This window comes from Macrobrachium nipponense, chromosome 10 (assembly GCF_015104395.2).
Source record: "Macrobrachium nipponense isolate FS-2020 chromosome 10, ASM1510439v2, whole genome shotgun sequence".
NCBI classification, from domain to species: domain Eukaryota; kingdom Metazoa; phylum Arthropoda; class Malacostraca; order Decapoda; family Palaemonidae; genus Macrobrachium; species Macrobrachium nipponense.
This window is the reverse complement of record NC_087204.1, coordinates 46,444,710-46,470,923: the sequence shown is the minus strand read 5'-3', so window position 1 is coordinate 46,470,923 and position 26,214 is coordinate 46,444,710. Positions and strand designations below refer to the sequence as shown.

General features: G+C 39.0%; 1 protein-coding gene across 5 annotated transcripts in view; it reads right to left on the bottom strand.

The window, feature by feature from the left end:
* Positions 1-26,214, bottom strand: part of LOC135223605 (uncharacterized) — a 910,537-nt gene that overhangs the window by 656,848 nt on the left and 227,475 nt on the right. The gene's annotated exons all lie outside the window — the stretch shown is intronic.

Genomic DNA, 26,214 nt, shown 5'->3' with positions numbered 1-26,214 from the left:
TATGCTCAATATCCTTAGTATTTAGCCTCTGACCCTGGTGTCATATACTCTAGGCATTGGCTCTATAACACAAGTGACTATCTTTCTTTAATGTCAGGATTCCATTAAATATAATCCCTACTATTCTGTAACTGGATTATGTTTGGTTCAATAACATCTTATTTTCAGAGTCGAACAGGAAAGCCGTGAAGCGCATCTTTTGCGATATTTGAGACACTCTCCAAACGTAAAGTCATAGTCCATTTGTTCACTTATTTATATATATTATATATATATATATATATATATATAATATATATATATATATAATATATATATATATATATATAATATATATAGATATATATATATATAAAAGACCTTAAGCTCTTGGTCTCTATAATCCACAACAGTTACTGGTTGTAACTAACGAGTGCCGAGCTTCATATAAATGTCCTTTTGTGGAAAGTAAAAATGATAAAAGGATAAAAAAAAATTAGTACATACACAAAAATTACTTGAAAAAGAAATTTTAAAAAATCTACAAGTTAAATAAGCAAAGGATAAAAACATGCTTAACTGTTCTTCCAAGCACAGAGATTCGAATTAAAGTCTACAGAGAGACTGTATAGAAGTTATTGTACTGCCTAAAGTTTTAGCAGACACAGGGACATATATACTCCCAACAATTACACACTGGCAAATGGAGACATACTACAGTTCAAACATACTATGGATTGTGCAGTAATTCCAAATATTCAGTGAAAATAAACTCACTTGAGTTTTATGAGTATGAAAAACGATCGAATACAACAATCAAAGAGACATAACTTGTAAAGAATGTGCTTTTAATCTTGGTTGGAAAGTTAATAATATTAATTACTAAAGATGACGAAAATGAGTCACACTGCTCACCTGAGCCATGTTGCAGTGCTTGCAAATATATGATTTGTAATTTTTCCTACTGTAAAACTCTGGACCCTACCGTGGTATCACATTCTCCCCTGGTGCTCTGTTTTGACCAAATAAATATACTGTATACAAGACGAGGATCGCACATTACTTAGAGTAACTTTAGTACCATTGCTTCGAGAAGTAGGATATTATATAATTTTCTTGCCGACTCCTAGGTAACACATTGAGCTCTTATTTTGACCCACGCCTGGGCTAGTGATTCAGAGTTTTAACAACAAACTTACTATATCCATGATACATACGGATGCTGTCGTGAAAGTTTCGTCATTTCTTGGCTGGTTATTGTTGCGAAAGAAATTTGAAACAATGTTACTCTTTTTGCATTTATCTTCCATGGGAGGGGGCTTGGACATTCATTCAAACGAACTTGAATTCCTTTTAGCAAGAAAGCTCCGTTCTGGAATGATACTGTTCCATTAATTCTAAATTAAAATATAAAAAGTATGAAAAGTTTATGCCACGCAGAGAAACAGGCGCCGAACAAACTTTGATCATAAAAGTGGATTCATCGTTCAGAACTGTTGAGCTTAAATATTAACTGACATCATTACTGATATCATCATAACAAAGCCGTCGTAGTATTAAGAATTATTATACGTAGTATTGCTTATTAACATTTCATACAAGTCACGTCATCAATGCATCACTGTACATTTTGCTTCCAGTGTAGGTTAAGACTACAAATATTTAAAGGCATTCAACAAGAACTTCATTACTACAAGAGAAGGAAAAAAATAGTCTTCGCGGGAAAAGTCTCTAATATGTAATCTCAAGAGTTTTCTGGAGAATCACTTTTACGAAAAAAAATTGTATTAATGAACTAAACGGTATCAAATATCAGAGAAAATTATAAACACTTTATTTGAAGCTGGCAATTCCCCTAACGTGATTTGTCGAGTCTCTTACGTTCTTACTGACAATTAAAAAAACCGGTTATGTTTAAAACTTACGTTTCAAACGATTTTATAGGAAACTACTCTATTACGTCCACAAGATTGCCATCTAACAATAGGACACCACAAGAAACCTAGAATTAGTATCCCTGCAGCTTCGTGGCCGATAAATAGTTCTCCATACTCATCTACAACGAAGTTTGAACAAAATAATTAAAAACCTGTTTACAATAACACATCCGTGTATATCTTTTTTCTTTAATAAACTATTTTTGTCATCCAATTTCTGTTAATCCATTCTCACAATAATGAAATGAATGTCATAATTCTTGTATCAACAGAAAATTAAAAACAAAAAATCTGAAAATATACAAGGCTTTTAATATACATATACTTTTGATCCGTGCGTTCAGTCCTTTATTTGTTACATTTTTTCTATTTTTAGTATACCATTACTATTGCAGTCATATACACAACAAGATCCTGATTAATGACACTGAAATAATTATTTTTTTAAGCATAATTTTCAAAGCATTAAACTGCTGCCACATCAACCTGATTTCATATGCTGATTCATAAGAATATTGAGATGACTACTTATGTATTTATACGAGATTAAGCTCGCATTAGTTTTATCGATGATGTCACAGCCTCGGTTATTGGGGACATGTCACTTCGTGTTAGAACTCTCTCCCTTTCACAGTTGTTTTTGCTACCCTCGGTCATCTAATCAGTAAGAAGGGGGAAGGGGTAATCAGTCACTCTTGGCAGCTATAATTCGTGTCTTTAATTCGTGCGTCTTTAATAGCCGCTTAAAAAGTAAGAGTTTTGGCTCTTGTTGAAATCAAATGTTCATATCTAACATTCCTCCTCCTCTGCATCCCTATGGATCTCCAGCTCCCTCTCCTAAAGCGAAATGGACGGAGGCTCATTACTTGAAGAATCCGTCACTCCAAATTCAGACGCTTCAGATCCTCTTACCTTATATTCTAATCCTACGCTCTTTCCTATATTCACTATTCGTTAAGTCCATACCATTCTTTAATCGCTGACATCTGGCAAGTCATTCGATTTTCTCATAGTCCAGCTTGATTCCCCAAGGAATTTATGGACAAATAGTTCCGCCTCCTTGCCTTCTATGTTATTAAGCCTATTTGTTGAGTACTGCACTTGACATACAAGAATGCAATCATATTACATTAACTAACTTTCATTACTGTTAAAAAGACCAACTCACATTCGTGAAATTCTTGAAATACATGACTTTCACAAGACATTTTGTGTTTGATGGCTCTAATATATATATAGTCTAATCACTGAAACAAATCCTATTAAATTAACCTTACAGTTAAAAAGACCAACTCATAATTTTACTAAACTCTTGATATATATTATTTTTACAAGACGTTCCGTAGGTGATGGCTCTAATCACTCAAACAAATCCTGTTGCAATAACTTTAATTACTGTTAAAAAGACCAACTCTTACTTTCATAAAATTATTTAAATAAATGACAAACAAGACATTCGGAAAGGTTATTGGGTGCAGTACTTAATGAGTGGTGTAAAGTAGGCAACACTGAAGGTCCTTTGGGACACACTTTCCCGCCTTTTATGTTGAACCATTTGTTTTACTCTCTTTTTAATCAACTGTACTTCTATCATTCTATCTTGTTCTACTGACTTTCTCTAATTCCCTCCACCCTTAATGTAATAACAAATTCCTTGGACCACTCCCTTCAGTGTCTGAAAACCAGCTCAGTGGTCTAAGTAAACTACTTTACTAATACTAATACCACTAATTTGAGGATAAGTTCACTGATGACCATCTTACCTATTGTACTGATAATTGGTTATCTAAGACGTGGTTATGAAAATTCTTCATTGTTGTTCTTGATCGCTTTTAGGAATTCGGTGGTCAGAAAGTTCTGTTACTCGAACTTCTCAGCAACTCTAGTTGGTAAACAAGTGCTTCAAGACCATAGGCCCCAAGAGGGATAACAGAGTAGTACAGAAAAAAATTGGTCACAGTCGGAATAAAAATTCTGTAAAACTGTTACTGAACCTCACATTAAAAAAAAAAATCATGATTTGAAATTAACTGCATACCTAGTATGAGGTAGTGGGTGGTATAATCAGGGAAGGTGAGGTCAAAGGTGGTCAGAAATGTTATACAAGCTGCTTAGTGGGGTAATGGTTTAATTTCTTTTGTTTTATATAACAGCGCTAAAACGTATCTCTGAAATGAAACTGATCCAATCTCCCATTTCAACAGATGTTCCTTGAGGTTCTATTTTTTTATCTACATAATTCTCACCCTTCAGCACTGACCCTTTGCAGTTTTAGTTTAATGGAGTATAAGGATGTTTATATTCCACATCAAAACAATCTTATCTATTTTTTAACCGGCACTTTTTTACCATTCCCACGTTTATCACTTTTCCAATAATTCTTTTTATGACACATGTTAAGGGCTCTTATATACGATACGTGGGCAAGTATGGTTTTGGCGAACGCCTCAGATCAATGTCGAGGTATGGTAGTCACCTCACTCTTAAGCTGCCCAGGAAGTGTAGGTGGTTCAGCATTTTTGTCTACAAGAGCAGTTTCCGAGCACTGCTTCGGCACCATGCTTCGAAACCACACATGGCCAAGTATCGTGCGTAAGAGTCCTCACCAAAAAGTTCATTTGAACTTCATCCATTTTTCATTCTTACTCTCGTCTGTCCTTCACGTTCAACAAATCTACAAAATACTCATTAATTTAACACAGGACCGCATTAACCCCAGAAAGCTTCTCTAAATCAATTTGCATCTTTTATTATGAGATTCATTGGTTCATCAACTTTTCTTTCTGCATTTACTTCCCACGTATCACAACTTTTCAGTCTCCCTAAAGTACCTCTTAATCTTCCCTTATATTGTTATTAATTGTCTTTATTGAGGGGAGGGGGGCGGCTATCATACTTCTTTTTGACTACCCTATCCATTCTCCTGTTTGTCTGGACATGATCTCTTTTGTCATGCATAGCATCTTATATCGCCTTTTTTGCTTCACTATACCTTTCATTCCGTTATTCCTTCTTCCTCTCCGCCTAAAACATAATAAATCATGTAAAATTAGTCAGATTCGCCTTAACTTAACAGCTAGGAAGGGTGCGGGCACTTTTTTTCAAACATCTAACTCACCTGGTAGTTATATATATATATATAGCTTACGTCCCTGGAACGTCACGGGGCAGAATTTCAAAACTCGCGGCAATCGCCGATTGGGTAGTCAGGTGCACCACCTGTGCGCCCTCTACCCAGGTACGTAGAACCATTCCAGCTATTCCTCAGATCTTCCCTGCCGCTGCATCGGTGACATTGTTGGAACTTCGCTTGCTTAGCCCGTGTTTTTTGCAGTTATTTGGTGAAGTCCACTTTGGCTTTGGCTTTCGCTTGGTTTGGATTCTTGATTTGGATTTTTCTTGAATTTTGTTTGGATATTGTTGCTTGTTTTGATCTCTCTTTTGAAAATTCCCAACATGACTGACTCTGCATCGAGTGTGAGAATGTGTGTGAGAGGTTGTAAGACTCGGCTTGCTAAAGTTTGCTCACCTGATGTCTTGCATTGACAAAGCTCTTCGAGACGGGTCGAACGAGCTAGCGGCCCTTTTCTCAGCGGGAATCCTGAAGAAAAGGGCCCAAATGTGTTCTTTCCTTTCGAATGGGGTCACACCCATTCAGAAAGCGGAACTGCTGTTTGCTCCCCTTTCCACTCATCTTTTCCCTCAAGATTTAGTGAAGGAAGTCTCCTCTGCCTTAACCCAAAAGGCTACGCAGGATCTTATGACAAAAGCAGCAAGGAAAGTCCTACCATCAAGTTTTGGAGCACAGAAACTCAAGGAAACTACTCCTCTACCTCGAGTTTCTCGGCCCTTTCGAGGTAGAACCCTCAGTAGAGGGAACGCAAGACCGGTGGCAAGAAATTCGAAGAAGAGGCTTCAGACAAGGGCGAAACAAAGTCTGACAGCAATCCTCTTCAGACAGTGGTAGGAGCCAGACTTTCCAACTTCTGGCAAGCATGGGAGGTGTTACGGTGTCGAAATATCCTGGCCAAAGGTCGACACAATGTTACGGCCTCTGAGAGAGGTCCGCTTCAGGTTCGATATGAAATAAAAAAAAAAATTTCAACACCAACAGTTGAAACTGGGGATACGAATATAGAAAGAAACACTAACACAACAAAGGTTTATTTACAAGCTTACTAACATAGGTAAATGCAGAATGGTATCTCCTATTTACATAAAAAGATAGAATCTTACACTGCATGAACTGGGGGAACAGTGAGGCAATTCAAATACTTGCTAGTCAATTGGCAATTCGAAGTGATGGCTTCACAAAAGGAAAACGGTGATTGCAGACGTCCTCTTGCCTCCGTATTGCAGAAAAGAGTCTACTTGTAAGGCAGAAACTCCCAAAACCTCTAGCAGGACCTTTTCTTCTCGAAGTCTGCTCGACGTCGAGATAACGCGGCCGTCACTTCTGAAGACGACTACACAGAATCCAACCAACTCCTCTTCTGATCCTTGTCGGTTCCTTCGTCTCTAGTCTCTCTCTAACAATCTCTGCTGCTGATCTCTCACTGATATTCTGACAAGTGGCTCTTACTGAGGATATCTCTCTGTGACTAATAGGTGTCTCTTCTTCTACGATCTCTGCTGCTGCTGCTACAACCGTCGTATTTATACGGCACTCTGGGGGGCGAGCCTACGGCGAGCGTCACAGACTCGAGAGATTTCCAGAACTTCCTAGATGAATCTAGACGAGGTATTGCATCAGAAATTGGTGTTTCTCCCGACAAATTGGCGTGTGTTGCGCTCCACAACAAGCCTGACAATTCCAGAACAGCCCCCCTTTCCGAGAACAGGTGCCTCCAACACGGGCGCGAAAGCCTCCTTACTGCCGAACTTATTGAAAATGCGTTTTCCTTTCCTTTAACTTCCTTTACTATGAAGCATTACCATCACACGCCCCCCCAAAAGAGAAAAAAAATGAAATCAACTGATTTAATTTTTTTCTTAAGAGAAACAAGAATTAAACAGCGGGGAAACAATTCTGCATAAAACTTTAATCCAGTCAAACACGCACTCTTCTCCACTCACACACTCACTCGTGCGATAACAGAAAACGGTTATTAGGCTACCCATTCTGAAAACTCTAGAAAGGATATCTGCTATAATATTATCCTTCTCTCTTACTTTTTCCATTTTCTGAACTCTGATTAAAACTTTGAAGACTAAGGCACCTCTTGCGTCTTTCTCAAAACTAATTTCTCTTTCTGGGACACAATTACCAAGGGCATGGGCGGCGGCCAAGGTACAGGGCGTTCCTTATAATTCTGAAGGAAGTTTACATTTATTGCCTTTTCTCTACTCTTACCCACATTAATTCTATGATATATATTTCCCCTCTTCTCTAAAATTGAAAAAGGACCTTCAAACTTATAAGGTAAAAAGGGACTTTCTCTCTAGACTAGTACTAAAACTCTACCTCTTACACACAAACTTCTCTCTTTTGCTCTAAGATCATGCTTCCCTTTAATTTCCCCTTGACTTCCTCTCATGTTTTCTTTCGCTAAGGGCCAAGCGCTTAGCGATCATCTCTACCCTTACTTCTAGGCAAAGGTCCGACCATATTGATAAATACATTCTCAAAAGATTCACCTACTGAAGGAATATTACACAACGGAGCTCTGGAAATTACTTGAATCGGTTTCCCTGCAATTTGAGATTCATGACAGCTTAAAACATACCTCTTTACATCATTTTTCATTTTAGGCCAAAAAAAGTACTAAACCGCCCTACTAACACACTTGAAAGTTTTATTTACTCCCAAATGTCCTTGCTCATCAAGTGCTAACTTTAAAACTAGTTCATGAAACTTCCTAGGAACTAATAATTTTCCTGTGATTTCCCCTTCACTACCTGACTTAGGACGAACATGACACAAAACTTCGTCCTTTAAACAAAAAGTTTCCTTACACACATCATCGAGATCATCATCCAGCTCACACTCAAAAATTTGGGTTAGTGTCTCATCCTCTCTCTGCAACTTGAGTAGCTCATCCTTATCCAAAATGTTAAAGCCTAATTCATCAAAGTAACTAGGACTAGATACTGGTACATTTACTTCTCGACAGCTACGCATTCCCCTTGGCTATCACTGTCAACATCGATAGAGTCTGGTCTCTCAGCCACACTCATGCCAATATCAACCTCGCTACCTCTATCACACTCGTTCGAATCCACGAACCAACTCAGGCTCGAATCCACGAACTTACTCTCGTTCGAACCCACGAACTTACTCACGTTCAAATCCACGAACTTACTCACATTCGAATCCACGAACTCACGTTCGTTCGAATCCATGAACAAATTATGACCGTAGTCTACGTCTGTATCTAAACCCGACATAGTTACTACCATTTCAGGCACTGGGATATTCCTCACAACAGGATTCACATTCTTGGATAAAGCTAAGTCATTACCGACAATAATGTCAACGCCTTCAACGGGCAAACTGTCAACAACTGCTAGTTTTACTTCTCCTGACACTACCTGACTTTCTAAATTCAACTTCAACAAAGGACAAAGAACACAATGTTAGGGAATCCACCTAACATGACTTTCTCTTCCATATTGATTTCTGCCCTGTTCGGCACACACTCTCTTTTAATCAGTGAGACAGCAGCCCCTGTGTCTCGGAGCAAGACTACTTCTCTCGAATCTACTCCTCCAAGAGAGGAAACTACACACCTTCTGCAGAAATTCACAAAAAATTTTCTAGGTTTCTCTCGTCACATCATTCCTACTTGATGAAAGGTTACCTAAAGACACTAGTTTCTTACCGTCCTTCCTTTCTACTGCACAATTTCTCGCTAAATGCCCTTTCCCATTACATTGGAAACAAGTTAATTCTGAGCCACTAGATGCCACTTTACTCTTACAAACCTTAGACTATGACCAGGTTTTCCGCATGTATAACAGGAATAGTCACTTTTACTCACATTGCTATTACTAGGACTGAAACCTTTACTGCTTTGTACTCTACCAGACCAAGGATCATTTCGTTTCTTACTAACACTCAAATTATGAGTTAGACTATATTCGTCAGCTAGCCTAGTTGCTCCTGCAAAAGATACTTCTCGCCTACTCTCTATATAAAGCTTAATCTCGGGGGATACGTTATCTTTGAAGTTTTTTCTAACAACACTAAGTTCTTCAAACTATCAAAATCCTCAACCTTAGCGGAAGTTAACCAATCAAAAAGCAGCCTTTCTAACTTCTTACCGTATTCTACATACGTAATATTTTCATCCTTTCTCAAATTTCTAAATTTCTTACGGTACGCCTCCGGTACTAACCTATACGCGCTAAAAACAGTTTCTTTCACGATATCGTATTTATCACATTCCTCCTTAGACATTCAACTATACTCAGTAAGTGCCCTACCATGAGTAGGGCACTTACTGTAAATATAAAGTCCACATTTCTTTAGGAGAACCTACTCGTTCCATTAACTTCTCAAAACACATGAAATATGTCTTAACATCTTCCTCATCAAACTTTGGTACTAATTTCACCACTGCACTCATACCTAACCTATCACTTTCGTTTTCGTTCTGGCCTGACTGACTGTTAAGAGTGCTTTGTCTTAACCGAGGGATTTCAAACTCATGCATACGCTCTTTCTCTCTCTATTCCTGCTCATGCATACATTCTTTCTCTCTTTCTTGTTGCTGCATTTCTCTCTCAGCTGCTCTTTTCCTCTCTCTCAGCCGCTCTTTCATTTCTCTCATACTTTTCTCTTGCTTTCTTCTAAACATATTCACGGAGATCATTCCCCTCTAGACCCAGTACTTACCCGACTCAATAAACTCTTTCACCATCTCACTCATTCTGATTCTTTCTATATCCTCCCTGTTTCAAACTGTTAAAGTGTTGATAGCCAAACCAAGGTCGCCACAATGTTCACGGTGTCCGAAAATATCCTGGCCGCCAAAGGTCGACACAATGTTACGGCCTCTGAGAGAGGTCCGCTTCAGGTTCGATATGAAATAAAAAAAAAATTTCAACACCAACAGTTGAAACTGGGGATACGAATATAGAAAGAAACACTAACACAACAAAGGTTTATTTACAAGCTTACTAACATAGGTAAATGCAGAATGGTATCTCCTATTTACATAAAAAGATAGAATCTTACACTGCATGAACTGGGGGAACAGTGAGGCAATTCAAATACTTGCTAGTCAATTTGGCAATTCGAAGCGATGGCTTCACAAAAGGAAAACGGTGATTGCAGACGTTCTTGCCTCCATATTGCAGAAAATAGTCTACTTGTAAGGCAGGAACTCCCCAAAACCTCTAGCAGGACCTTTTCTTCTCTGAAGTCTGCTCGACGTCGAGATAACGCGGCCGTCCACTTCTGAAGACGACTAGAACAGAATCCAACCAACTCTTCTTCTGATCCTTCGTCGGTTCCTTTGTCTCTAGTCTCTCTCTAATGATCTCTGCTGCTGATCTCTCACTGATATTCTGAACAGTGGCTCTTACTGAGGATATCTCTCTGTGACTAACTGGTGTCTCTTTTCTATGATCTCTGCTGCTGCTGCTACGACCGTCGTATTTATACGGCACTCTGGGGGCGGAGCCTACGGCGAGCGTCACAGACTCCCGATACATTGGCGGGTGTTGCGCTCCACAACAGGCCCGACGATTCCAGAACAGCCGCGAGAACAGGCGCCTCCAACATGGGCACGAAAGCCTCCTTACTGCCGAACTTCTCGAAAATGCGTTTTCCTTTCCTTTAACTTCCTTTACTATGAAGCAATTACCATCACAGGAGGAAAGAGGAGCAGATCTTTGGTCAATTCAGCTTCTCAAGGAGGGATACAAGATCCCTTTCTTGAAAAAGCCCCCCTTAGCAGAAAAACCAATCAATCTTTTCAGCCAGATACAGAGAGGAAACCAAGGCCCAAGCGATACAGCAAGAAGTTTCTATGTTGCTTCAGAAGGGAGCAATAGAAAGAGTTCAAAATCTGGAGTGAGTGCCCTGAACGTTTTCGTGAAGATAACGAAGTTCACGATGGAGACAACGAGATCAGTTCTAGCCGCAGTCAGACAAGATGACTGGATGGTTTCGTTGGATCTTCAGGATACATACTTTCACGTCCATATCTACCCGAACTCCAAGAAGTACCTAAGGTTCGTTTACAACGCAGAAACATACCAATTTTGAGCTCTTTGCTTCGGCCTAAATACCGCTCCTCAAATATTCACAAGGCTGATAAGCAACATAGCAGGAATGCTACACAAGAAACGTATCAGGGCTTCACTGTATCTGGACGACTGGCTCCTCAGAGCCCAATCCTACACCTGCTGTCTGGAGAATCTTCAGAAGACGATTCGGTGATCAGAAGACCTAAGCCTTCTGATAAACAGTCAAAAATCTCAACTGATCCCATCCCAAGAAATCTTGTACCTGGGTATGAGGATTCAGAGTAGGGTTTTTCAGGCTTTTCCGTCCGCGTTGAGAACGGAACAAGCCTTGGAAAAGCTGCAAAACTTCCTAAGGAAACAGACGTGCTCCGCAAGGGAATGGATGAGTCTGCTGGGGACCCTTTCCTAGCTAGAGCAGTTTGTCTCCTTAGGAAGACTGAACCTTCGCCCACTCCAATTCCATGTCAATCAGCATTGGGACAAGAGGAAGACACTAAAGACAAAGTGTATTCCCGTTTCGGACTCCATGAAACACTGTCTACAATGGTGGAACGACCCCGTCAAGCTCCAGGAAGGCCTTTCCCTAAAGCAGAGGAACCCAGACCTAGTGTTGTTTTCCGACGCCTCGGACTCAGGATGGGGGGGCAACACTGGGAAAGTTGGAGGTCTCGGGCTCCTGGAACAGAGAACAGGAGAAGTTCCATATCGTTCAAAAAGAACCTGACTGCAAGTCTTTCTGGCTCGCAAGGAGTTCGAAAGCGCAGTACAGAACAAAGTTTGCAGGTCAATTCCGACAAAAAACGCACAGGGTTGGCCTACATCAACAAACAAGGCGGAACCCACTCCGAGTCCCTGTACAAGACGTCAAGAGAGCTTCTTCGCTGGACGAAAGAGAAAAGCGTGACGCTAGTAACACGCTTCATTCAGGGGGAAAAGAATGTAAGGGCAGACATCCTGAGCAGGAAACATCAAGTCTTGGCAACAGAATGGACTCTCCATCAGGAAGTCTGCAAGAGCCTGTGGCGAACCTGGGGTCGCCCATGCATAGACCTCTTCGCCACAGCGCAAAAAAAAAAAAACGAAGAGGATGGAGACTTACTGTTCTCCAGTCCCAGATCCCGAGGCAACCCACAGATGCGTTCCTCATGAATTGGGCCCATCTAGACGTGTACGCTTTCCCTCCATTCAAAGTAGTATACAAAGTGTTGCAAAAGTTCTGTCTCACGAAGGCACCAGGATGACTCTAGTGGTACCGTTCTGGCCGACAAGAGAATGGTTCACAGAGGTACTGGAATGGATGGTGGACACCCCCAGAAGCCTTCCGTTAAGAGTAGATCTACTCAAACAGCCCCACTTGGAAAGGTATCACCAAAACCTCCAAGCTCTTCAGCTACCTGCCTTCAGACTATCGAAAAAACTCACAAGAGCTAGAGGATTTTTGAAGGAGGCAGCTAGAGCCATCGCAAGAGCAAGGTCTTCCACCATTAAGGTATACCAATCCAAGTGGGAGAGGATGGTGCAGGGAAAATTCCGTTTCCTCTTGCAGTACCTCTGTGACTCAGATAGCAGATTTTCTGCTATTCCTTAAGAAGAGGGGTAACTTTTCAGCTTCTACCATAAGGTTACAGAAGTATGTTAGCAGCTGTCTTCAGGCATAGGAACCTGAACCTGTCTGATAATAAGGATCTACAAGACCTTCTCAGATCCTTCGAGACGACTAAGGAGAAACTACAATCCTCGCCAGCTTGGGATTTGGATGTAGTTCTGAAGTTTCTCATGAGTGATAGGTTCGAGCCTTTACAGGAAACATCATTTAAGGACCTCACCATGAAAACTCTCTTCTTGGTTAGTCTAGCGACAGCAAAAAGAGTCAGTGAAATCCATGCCTTCAGCAAAGCTGTAGGTTTCAGACAGGGCAAGGCTATCTGCTCTCTACAGCTAGGATTTCTAGCAAAGAACGAACGCCCTTCTCAGCCCTGGCCCAAATCGTTCGAGATTCCAAACCTGTCGGATCTCACAGGTGAGGAAGTAGAGAGAGTTCTTTGTCCGGTAAGGGCCCTGAGGCATTACCTGGAAAGAACGAAGCAATTACGTGGCAATTCAGAGGTGCTTTGGTGTTCTGTCAAAAAGCCCTCTCTGCAAATGTCAAAGAATGCGCTATTCTTTTTTATACGGCAATTAATTAGGGAAGCACATTCAGCATGTAATGAAGCAGATCTCAAGCTACTAAAAGTTAAGACTCACGAGGTTAGGGCCGTAGCAACCTCTGTAGCTTTTAACAAAATAGATCCCTTCAAAATATCCTGGACGCAACCTTTTGGAGAAGCAAGTCAGTGTTTGCGCCACACTACCTTACACAAGTGCAGACTCTGTATGAAGACTGCTACACACTGGGTCTGTTCGTAGCAGCTCATTCAGTAGTGGGAGAAGGGACTACCCCTTGAAATCCCATAAACCAATATTCTTTTTCTTACCTTGGAACTATCGAAATTTTATGGTTGTTTGTGGAGACTGGACGCAGTCTTCCACAATCATTGATCCTTAGTCAGGTGGTCAACTTGTTCCTTGGTAGCGCCCGGAACAAGGGTATTGTAGGGAGTCTAGTCACAAAGAGGTTTGACCGGCTGACTGTCTCCAAGAGGTCTTCAGCCCCCTGGGTGGATCGCTGGATCTCATAAGGAAAGCAGACATAATGAGGCAGGATATGATTGAAGTCAGCTTCCTTAACAGGTACGAACCCGTAAGTTGGTTTTTAATTAACACTTATGTCAATTCCAACGATGATAGCTGTCTCTGACCCTCCACCAAAAGTGTCAATCAGCTATATATATAACTACCAGGTGAGTTAGATGTTTGAAAATGTTATTTTCATGATAAAATAAATTTTTGAACATACTCACCTGGTAGTTATATATATAGCTTATGTCCCTGACGTCACAGCAGAATTTCAAAACTCGCGGCAATTGCCGATTGGGTAGTCAGGTGCACCACCTGTGCGCCCTCTACCCAAGCATGTAGAACCGTTCCAACTATTCCTCAGATCTTCCATGCCCATAGTCTCTAGAAGGGAGGATGATGGGAATAAAATTATATATAACTACCAGGTGAGTATGTTCAAAAATTTATTTTATCATGAAAATAACATTTTGGATGGAAACAGAATCTATCTTTCATTTCTCCAGGGTTTATTAACTCAATATTAGAACTTGGATAAAAATACATCATCAGAACGCCAAGCATTAAATGGTTATTTGTCAAGGGACTTCCAGACAACTGATTCAACAGAAGGGCACCGGAATGCTGTTGCAACAGTGGGAGAATTTATTAAAAAAACAAAATTTCAGTAATTATGATTGCTGACGATTTTAAAGCTTGAACCATAAGGTCGTTCCTGATCTGAGCTTTCTTTTTTCTCCTTATTTGTGTTATATTGATGTTTAACTAGCCAACTACTGTTTTACTTACTCTTACCAAGCTAATAATACCACTAGTTGATTACATCATATTTTCTGCACAACACCACTCCACTTTCTCAGTATTCATCGATATATATATAAGCTGATTCGATACAGTTTTAAATATGCCTTTCCGTGATATTCAAAAGTCCCATAAAACCGTTATGAGCGATAATGTGCGTATGTGTAATTACATAAGTCAACTGCCAAGAACGTTAGTAGTCGGCATGTCTTGGTCAGTTCAAAAGAGTGCCACGCATCTCTATATCCCTTCTTGATTGGCCCTTGTGTCTGAGGAGCCAGAATAACTAATCAGCTTCTTGCATAACGATGCCATGTGAAGGGAGCATTTGAAACAGAGGCCGCACCAGCGGTCAAATCAGTTCGTTAGTGGGTCCTATACAGCACAGAGTCAAGACGAATGCCCAATGCCCCGCAGCCCCGTCGGCCGTGTATCGCCATGAGTGTCAATAACAGTCTAGCTTGTCGTCCAGTTGTGCACTAGCATAGTTAACGTAACAATTACAAGTAAAGGCCACCTGTGTAGCTAGAATACACCTGTGTTAAACGTTTAATTAATTATTATTTTTGCATGCCCTACATCGCATGCATGTAAACTTCTCTCTTCCTTCATGTCCTGAACCCACAAATGATCGAAATCAGGTCATATAATTTTGGTGTCAGTCGTGGGATCCTGTGAGGTCTTGTGGTGTCAAACAAACGTAAGTGCTAAATCATTTTAGCCGTCACACAGTCATATGAAGTGAAATAAACATGGAAACGAGAGAAAGTTCGATGGACAGTAATGACGAGGGAAATGGTGAAACGAACGAACTGGCTAAAAATAGTTATGGCTAAAGCAAAAAAAAAAAAAAAAAAAAAAAACAAAAAAAAAAAAAAAAAAAAAAAAATTGGTGAACAATGCTAACCATACGATTTCAAAATGCACAGTGCTAACCAGAAAGACAACTGTACAATCACACCATACAATTTCGAAATGCACAGTGCTAACCAGAAAGACTAACAATCACACACCCTACGATTTCGAAAAGCACAGTGCTAACCAGAAAGTGTACAATCACACCATCCGATTTCGAAATGCATAGAAAACGGGAACATCACAACCGTATGGCAGAGAGAGAGAGAGAGAGACAGTACGGGATAGTGTCTTAGGACAATATGGGGATGTGATGAGAAGATACCCTTCACACCCCTGGAGATGGGAGACTTCGCCCCACCTAGAATCCGTTGCTAAAAATTGTCACTGATAGTAGTAATATTAGTATTAGTTTGACTGCACAATGAACGAGTTGTGTAGCCTATAGTAGTGTAATCAATAGGGAATTTGTAGAAAGTACCGTTAGAAAAAAAAGGGGGGAAAAATAAAAGAAAAAAAGGATAGTGCTCTTAGGCCGTGTTCAGATTATAGTTGAGAGTATCACGAACGACATTGCATTCCATTTGTCCCCATCGAAGAACTGTGATTAAGATTTAAAGGCAGAATTAATAATGTAAATTCATTAAAGAATTTGCCTGAGTAAAGTAACGAGACTGATATATTTGTTGAAATAGCAGTCAGATTTTCATCCCGGAAGAGAAGTAGTTTTTAAATTTGATGACGAAGTGAGAACAAATTGTATTCTATCCCTGATACAGAAATGCAACCTCTTATATCCCAACAAAAGGAGAAAGAGGGCAAAAATAAGTGCAACAAAATTCTTCAGGGAGAGAGGAGAGCAAAAAGAGAAAAATGGAGACATAAAGAGATTCTACAAGTAGATAGAGAACAAAATACAAGAGAGAGAACAAAAGAGAGAGAAAGGGCTAAAAAGAGAGAAAAAGAGAAAATGTGAAACCGAGCATAAAGCACCATCTTCGAGAAAGGCTCTTGCTGCTGCTACCTTCAGGTGACTAGGCCTAGTTCCGGGCATAGCAAGGCTTACACTGCAGGGCCACTGTCTGTTACTTAGGCAAAGATAGAACCATTAGGACCGACACCAGGATCAGTCCTTGCACCTGGGAAACAGACCCACTTTATGAAAAATAAGAAAGACGGTCGCAAGCAACCAGAACACCCGAAAAATCACCACCTGGTTAAGTAGGGAGACGACAGACCCCAACCAACCCTCCTACCCCTCTACCTCTACCTCTACCCACAATCCTAACTCCACCTTTTTCACTCCAATCTTTTACCTCAAATCTTCCAATGTTATTCCAACCATGAAATTTCAGACTGAATTTGCGTACGTTGGCGTATCATAAGGGCGTGATATCACTCAAATTCAGATTTCCACGGGCAACCAGTAATCAGTTCGATCCAATCAAGCACTATTGTATAACAGAAATTCATGAGTTTTTTAAGGGATTTACATATTACACACACACATATATATGTATACATATACAAATAGGCACCCGAGCATGACCAATAGACCTAGTGCTCGATTCTAAAACAGGCCTCTGGTTATTCGTCACTAGATAAAAAGGTCCTGAGAGAGAGAGAGAGAGAGAGAGAGAGAGAGAGAGAGAGAGAGAGAGAGAGAGAGAGAGAGAGAGAGAGAGAGAGAGAGAGAGAGAGAGACTTGAATCAAAGTAATTCTTCGATAAGCATGCTCACACTCCGGATCATATGGACAAGAATAGTCTCACTTGTACACTGAAAAAAAAGGTGGAAACCTACGAAAATACTTGTTTGATGGGACCCTGAGCACAAAAACCACATGCAAAAATTTGCACAATTGAGAAATTCGATGAAATTATTAAATAAAAAGATGGAAAATATATTTCCTTGATTACTGAAATAGCCCTAACCATGTAGCCAATGCTAAACGTGCTTATAACTTGGATTTCGTGTTTTTATTTTTTTTAACACCAACTCGTCTTTTATCTTTATTTCATTTAATCATATGCCACATTTCATTTATTCAGATGCTAAACTTCTTTGTGCTTTATCAAAAGAAATCATAATAACTTTCGATATAATGCTATAATAGTAGAAAGAATTTGCAAGTCACATTAGGCCAATGCTTATGCACTCTGTTCCTGCTGCCACTCAATAGTGAACACTCGATATCACACATTGACAGCCGCAGATGTTTTTACAGGGAAATTATTTATTTTATTCTTTTAGTAAACTATTATTGAACTAGCACTGACTTTTCACTGGGGAAGTACTTTCTGTGGTTCTGCAGTTAATCACTGATAGTTATCAGATAAAGAGAATGAAAATAATTAGAATAAAATATGCTAACTGGCAACCCCATGAGTTTCTAAAGAAGTACGATGAATTTTGAAATTTGGAGTCTCACTTTTGACACTTATTCTATTCTATTGTATATAAATGTATTGTTAGTGTTTATAGACGCTACAATTCCGTCCGCACAATGTAATAAAACATAAGAACGCAGATAAAAAAATTTTCTACAGGCTGCTCTATGAGGAAGAGCCCGTGCTGGCATAAGGCCAGCTTAATAAAAAACAGCAAAAAAATTTAGTACACTTTGAAGAGGTCACGACGAGTGATGGAACAGCTGAAAGGGTTAATCTTCGTTTCTTTATCCACCAACTACAACTGGAAGAATGCAGATTTAGAAAGTATTGTGAAACTAATAAAAAGTTGATCAACAACCAAAAAATCATCGAATTCAACAAAGTATGCATATACATATATATATATTATATATATATTTATATTTATATATAGTATATAATATATATATATATATATATATATTATTTATATATATATATATAATATATATATATATATATATATCTATATTATATATATATATATATATCAGAGGTTAAGGTATCAAGACTTAATTAAAATCACAAGAGGTTCGGTCCATTTGAAGATGCATTATCATTTTCTCTTCAGCTTGAAATTTCATTTATCATTATTTACCATCATACAGATCAGATTTCCTTACCTCTTTCAACTGTTTTGCTTTTGCATTTGCTCAGGGTCCAGTGGTTTGAAATTCAAGTTTCCAAAGAATCTGGTGGTCATCTTAAAGAAGTATCAGAAGGTAAAGCCTGGGTCACACATTGGCGATTTCAAAACGCACAAGTCGTAACAGCTGAAATTTTGCTCATTATGACTCAACTACACTCTCATTACAACCAAATCGCCATAAATTGGCATAAATCGTAACCAGGTCCCCGAGTTTAACGACTTTGCGCCAGTGATGGCGAGTATGCAAGGCTGGCTGCCTTGCATAGTCGCCATCATTCCACGACTACTGTCAAAAGTTGCCATGTCAAGGCACAGCACACAACAATTTCATAATGACCTCTCGATTAATGGCATCTGATTACGTAAGTTGTAACTAGCAATGGCGTGTTACGGCATTCAGTACAACATAAGCCATGTGCTTGGCAAACCAACAACGTGCGCAGAGGCGCTGCTCAGTAAGTCAGAATGTGTCAAGTGCGTAGGCAGCCCATAAATATTGTTCAAGGGCTTAATTAATTACATACAGATACCTCGTTTTTCAATTTTGAGTAAAATATACTTTGGATTCAAGATTTCTGCATTCTTAATATGACAACTTCAGATATAATTAAATATGACAATGACTACAACTAAAACGAAAATATATTCGGTAATATAAATGAAGTTTATAGATGGAGTTTAACTTTTATTCACGAAATTTACACTATCAACATGATTTTCTCAAGTGAGTTCATTGCAATCAAATTTAATTTATAAATTGAATTTGATTGCAATGAACTCACTAAACAAAATCATGTTGATACTGTAAATTTCGGGAATAAAAGATGTTCATGATTAGTACAATCCCCTTACGTAAGTCGGAATATCACGTAACTAAATCGCTAATAAATCGTCAACAATCGTCATGCCTTCACGGAATTCGCTGTCCTGTAAAAACCGTTAAATGTGGGTGTGGCCTAAATCATCTGTGACTTGCACGTACGACTACATAAATACATAATCTCATCTCAACTTGCGCACTGCTGTTGTAAATGGTTCATTGAGGACGTCGTCATGGAGTCGGTATCAGCTGACATTTCTTCTTTTGGGGAGACCAAGCACCGCGACTATAGGAGATTGATCGCTAAAACCCAGCCTTTACAAGAGTCGCAGTCTGAAATCACCAGGCTTAACAGGAAATTCATAAAAATATAATAAATTAATTGACAAATATGTAAATTACTCAAATACAGAGAACTGTTCTAGGATAGTGCTCAAATACAGAGAACTGTTCCAGGATAGTAATGTGTTACATTTTCGCTTGAACTTTGTGGTTCCAAATGCAAAACATCCCATAGCAGACTGTTCCACACTCCAACAATAAGGAACAAGAACCTCTTAAACTGATAAGTTTGACAGCAGAGCACATTGATGCTGCTGTTCAGTGAATCTAGTTGCTCTCGGCAGGAAAAGAGGGTCAGGTATCAAGTCTAAATGTGAAAGTTCTCTGCTACAATACAACTTTCGAATAATTGACAAACTAGAGACCATCCACCAATAAGTTAAAAAACAGAAACCTACCACCACGAACGATCTAAGAAATAAATCTCTGGCAGAGGAAGACATCCACACTGAGGAACAGAACTATAATAAAAGGAACGGTAAGTGACCTAAGCAATGTTGAACTGATTTTAAGGAATGTTATAAATATATGAGGCCTTGCATACAAAACCTAACTTCCATAGGGTATTTCCTGATACTTTCACTAGATGTTTCCCAAAAGTCAAATGTGAGTCAAAAGTTACACCAAGTATAGTTGAAGCTTCAGAATCATTCAGCAGAAACTTATTCACTTGAAGGGGAGGATGGGGTGGATAATTTGTTAGAAATCTACTAATTAACAATGTTCTCGATTTATTGGAATTTAGCCTCATACCCCAGTGACTTATTCATTTACTAATCCACTCCATGTAGTTCATGATTGAGACTAAGGGTTACTTCATTTCTCATACGTGGAGACTTTACTACATCTGCAGGTGTCGTATCGTCAGCATAATGAACAATCATGTTCTCCTGGCTGACAACTATATAACTTGTATACACTAAAATAACAGAGGACCAACAACACTACCCTGTGGAACTCCAGACATAATAGGTCTTGGTTCAATAATGATCCCATCAATATCAATTCACTGCTGCCTACCAGTAAGGAAATCTTGAAGTTATCCTTAAACATATCTACCCACAGCAAGATTCTGTAGTTTATAGTAAGTGCCTAGTGACTTTCCAAATCGAAAGCAGCCCTGAAATATATTAAAATTACTCTGCACTCAAACTGCCTTAACAAGGTTCTCTAGCATACGGCAAGTCAAACCTAAAAGGGCATTGCATGTAGGTGCCTAACTACTTCCTATATGTATACTAGCTATCAGCTAACAATCCTTTAGATTCCACATACTTGTAAAGTGGCTTTACTGCCATCTGCAGATATGCCACCCTTTGGAACAAGCATTGTATTACTAAGCTTCTGTTCATCCAAAAGGATACTATGTCGACCTAAAAAGCTGTAGAATCTACTGATCTTGGGGGGCTATATGCTAGAAACCTTTTTAAAAAACAAAAGTAATATGCCATCAGGATCTTTACCCCAGCTATCAAGATTATCCATAATCTTCTTGACACAAAGATATATTATGCCAATTTGGCACACTACAGATGAGGATGAGTAATTCCTTCAAGCCTCTTATTTTAGGGATTACTGTAATTTCTCTTTGCTATAAGGTAAATTCTATTTGCAGAACGGTGACACTCAACAAAAATGGTGAAATTTTCATGTTAACAATTTCGTCTCCATGTCTTCAATTTGGTCTGTTTAACATGACAAGCTCGTCTACATGTATCATCAAACCTTGGCTGTCATTTGTCCTAAAATTAATGAGACTAAGAAATGAATGAATTAATAATTTTAAGTTATCAGGCATCATGTCTACTGTGGGCATTGACACCATTTCAGTTAAAAGACTACATAGTGTAGTATATTTATACTAGACAAAATTAAAACTTGTAGGAAATACAGCCTCTAAAATATATTTAAAAATGCCACTAGCATCATGCATCATATCCCCTCCAAGGATCTTGGCAAGGATGTACTTGCCATTCCCACCAAGAGATTCAGATAGGTATTGAACTCTTAATTAAATCCTCAAGACTGGGCCATTCAACCAGCAAGTGCTTTATAGTGAAGGGAACTAAGCAATTCTGACAGTAAGGCCAAGGCATCATTGTCCTTAACTCATGCGTTAAATTAGTATGGAAAATGTGAAGATGACAGTGGGGTTTCCCATCTTCAGGGCATAATAAAGTTACGTTTCTAAGGAGATATGAAACTTTTGATCTCTTTCATCTTATTCTGGTATAGAGTCCCTACACTGTGGCCAAATATCAATATGAGACCACCTGATATTCGGCCAGAAATCACTGTAATATTAGACATCTTGGAAGTAGCTGTTAAGCTGTTTTTGACAATTTATCAGCCTCTTTATTTCCAGGCACACCAACATGTGCTGGAGCCCAGTACATATCCACTGATACCTCTGTGCTCTATGATGGCAAGCTCCTTTAGAATCTTTAAAACCCATGTAAAATTGTCATCTTCCATTTCCAATGGTAATTAAATCTCATACAGCTCTGCTGTAAAATTTGATGCCTCCTAGAGGAAGTGTACTCCTACCCTACAATTAAAAGCAGCAGAATGTACCCCAAATCCAATGATGGCCAATGCTAGCACTGGATTTGGAGCTATCTGTGAATATAAAATTACTACTTCAATGGCATTCTGAAGGTTCTAAGAAATGGATCGAAATTCTTCTTTGGCCATATTTCTCTGAAATCCTGTAAAATAATGAAAAAAAGAGATTACAGGTAACTTCCAGTGAGGGGTTGTTGGATTTCTAGAGGGAATCATTCCACTACTGTTCATATTCAGGTTATTCAACAGTTACTTTACTCTATATCCGTAAAGTTGCACTGATTTAGGATGGGCCCCATAGAAGCCAAAAAAATTCTCTTTGTGCACTGTTTGAGATGCAAGAGAGCCCAGAAGTCTCTGCAACCTATACCAATATCTGATAAAATAAGAATGACCATCCAGTTCCAGAAACAGTTCTCCAGCATCAACAAGCAGACTTGGAATAGGTGAAGTTTTAAAAGCACTTGTGGCTAGTCTAATGCCAGTATGGTGCAGAGTCTAAAATTCTTGAACGACTAGGGGTGGCCGAAGAGCATATTTCACATCTATATAACAGCTTAGACAGTATTAGGGCTTTGTACACTCAAAGAGGTTTAATGTGACAATTCCCCAGGATGTGTGTGCTAGCACTTTAAAGATATCTAAAAGGATTCTTTTACACATGAGATTCTTTGTCCTTGAAGATATACATCAGGATCAGGATGTTGTCTACAAATTAGGCAGAAATTGCGATTCATTGTTAACTGAAGTTTTCTTTCAATTGTAGACATTCTTGCTCCAGAAAATATGAAAATATCATCCACAAAATTTTTTGTGGACATAATAAGGAATAATTACAGAGATGCCATTTATTGCCAAGGCAAACAGAGTAATGCTGAGCATGCTACCTTGAGATACTAGTTCTACTTGGCATTTCCTTTCAGAGTATTACCTACTTGGACCTGAAAGTGTCTTGAGTGTTAAAAATGTTCCCAGGAGCAATGGCAACTCCCCTCTTAATCAACATTCATGAATAACTTTAAGAATTCCACATCTCCAAGCAGTGTCATATGCCTTTTCAAGGACGAAAAATACTTTCATGTGATGCTGCCTTGATGTTAATGACACAAATAGATGACTCAAGACGGACTAGGATATCTGCTGTTGAGGGCAATTTTCGAAATTCACACTGTGCATGTGATAAAATACCGTTCTTTTCCATGATCCCAACCAGCCTTGTAATGACAATTTTTTTTTCCATTATCTTACACAGACAACAAGTTAGTGCCATTGGTCGGTAGCTTGTTGGCGAAAAAGTTATCCTTACTAGGCTTTACAAAGCATAAAACAATTACTGGTTTCCATACAGCTGGGTAACTAGTGTCACTCCATATCCTGTTTATAATACTTGAATTAAAATGCTGTGTTTATTGATACATACCTTATCATAGCATAAGGAATGTCATCAGGGTCTGGGGCTGTATCATTATCATTACAAGAAGCTAGAGCAGAATCAAACTCCTTTCCATTAAAAAGACTCATCTTTGATTGCTGTGAAGTGAAGGGGTTTTTGTTCTTCTTGACTTTTATAATGAAAACCAGGAACAGGTTCTGACTTTTGTGATACACTGGCATCACTAACCTCTGCTGCACCAGTCATGAACTGACCATTCATTTTGAGAAATGGAGGTGGATTTGGTATGAATTTTCCTGCTATCTCCCAGAATTTTCTCAAAAAGGCTGAAAGCAGCATTCTGTTGTTAATTGAGGACACAAAGGATGACCAAGATTGACGTCTTGTTACTTTTGTTGCACGGAGGAATTAAGCCTGTGATCCCTTATATACAATCATATTTTCTTCTGTACAATACCTGCGGAATCCAGTAAGAACTGTCTGGTAGCCCTGTGCTGTACCTGGGGTTCTGATGACCACCAATGGACTTGTCACTTTCTGAAAAAACCTGTGGTTTTAGGGATAGAGTTTATACCAGCTGTATGAAGAGTTCCATTTGGCAGGTTAATAGTTTCACCAATACTATGAAATTCATCTCCATTCCCTTCAATTTCACTAAGCTCTTGTTGGACTATTGTTACCATACTTATTATATATGGATGCATGTATGTATGCATGTGTGCCACATACACTTTGACTTAGCATCTGGGAAAGAATACTGTGGGGGTAAGTCATCACTGGCACGAAAGGGGATGTGTGGGGAGTGAGGTGGGAAAGGGATGAAAAGTAAAAAATAACTGAAAACAAAAGGATTATTGTCTAATCCATCATTTTCAAGGTCACTGAGATGAATAGTGGCAATTCTGATACCATTTAAGACCAAGTTCAGCCCCAATATGAAGTAGGGGTGAGAAAGGGTGGGAAGGGGGCATGTAAAAATAACTGAAAACGACAGATATTAGTGTTTAATTCATAGTTTTTGAGGTCGCTGAGATGAATAGTGATACATCTAATGATCTTTTTTAAGTCCAAGTTTAGCCTTGATAGGAAGAGGTGTGAGAAGTGGTTGGGAAGGGGTTAATTTGAAAATACCCAAAAAAACAGATATTAATGTCTTAAGTTATAATTTTCAAGGTCACTGAAATTAATAGTTATACTCCCAAAGTCCTTTAAGTCTAAATTCAGCCCTGATAAGAGGAGGGGGTGGGAAGGTTGTGACATCTACAAATAACCAAAAACTACAGATATTAGTGCCTAATCCATACCTTTTGAGGTCTCTCAGTTAGGCCTGATAGGAAGGATGGGGTGTAAAAAGGGGCAAAAAAAATTAGCCCTCTCCAGCAAAGCATGACGAACCTCTTGTTTACGTTTTGTGGTGGTTTGGTACTTTGCCCGTCGTGAACAGTTGAAGAAGGTTAGATGCATTGAAAGTTTGTCCACAATATACTTTCTAATTTTACCCCTGTATTTTTTATCATCACTAAAGTGGTACTATTGGAAAGCTGAACGTTTATTCTAGAGTATGTTAATAGTTCTTCAAAATAAGATAACAACTACCGCCGTTTTAGATGTGATGAAATAGGACCAAAAATAATTTTTAGCATTTTTCATTCTCTTCCTCTGGTTTCAAAGGTCGAAAAATTTATTTTCTGGTTAATCAAATGTAATCAAATTTATGTAAGTAGATAGAGTATTCCTTACTTACACTGATGGTAAATATTTCAGTCCACATAAACTGATATTTTATGAATGGCAAAACAATCAACAGAAACATACATCAAGCACTTCGTGGGGGCTTAGTTTATAGCCAGCATTGGCAGCACTGATAGCTAGGTAGGTTCGTCATCGTCCTAACTCCTCCTCCTGTCTCGACGTTCAGCATCGGCCTGGTTGTTATATACACCAAACAAGGTCATAGTTACATCCCGTCATGTAGTGCTTTATGCTTTATTCTGGTGCTGTCTATCAGTTCTTGTAATGTTCGCTCCTTGTCGGGCTTATCTGACTTTTTCATATTCTTTCACTTGTACATTCAGCCTTTTGATCAAAATTCTGGATAATGAAAGGTAATCAGGGTTTGGTCATAGTCCACATTGGTATTCATCTCCATGGCTTTCACCTTCCCAGGGCAGCCCTCGGCTTTTGTCACCGTAAGTTCATGCAGAAGGCTATAGTGATATGCAATAGTAAAATAGTAAAATTTATGGTGATTACATGTTCCGTAGCTTAATATTATACATATGCAAATGTGTATAATCTGGGTGTGGTCATAATCCACATTGGTATTCATCTCCATGGCTTTCACCTTCCCAGGGCAGCCCTCGGCTTTTGTCACAGTATGTTCATTCAGAAGACTATAGTGATATGCAATATTAAAATAGTAAATTTTATAGTGATTACAAAGAAGAAGGAGACCAAGAAATAGATGGAAGGACTGTGTGAGAGAAGACTTACATGAGAAGCGAATTGATGAGGCAGAAGCGCAGGATAGAAATGTAATTATAACATGAGCTTTCGTATGTTTTCAAACA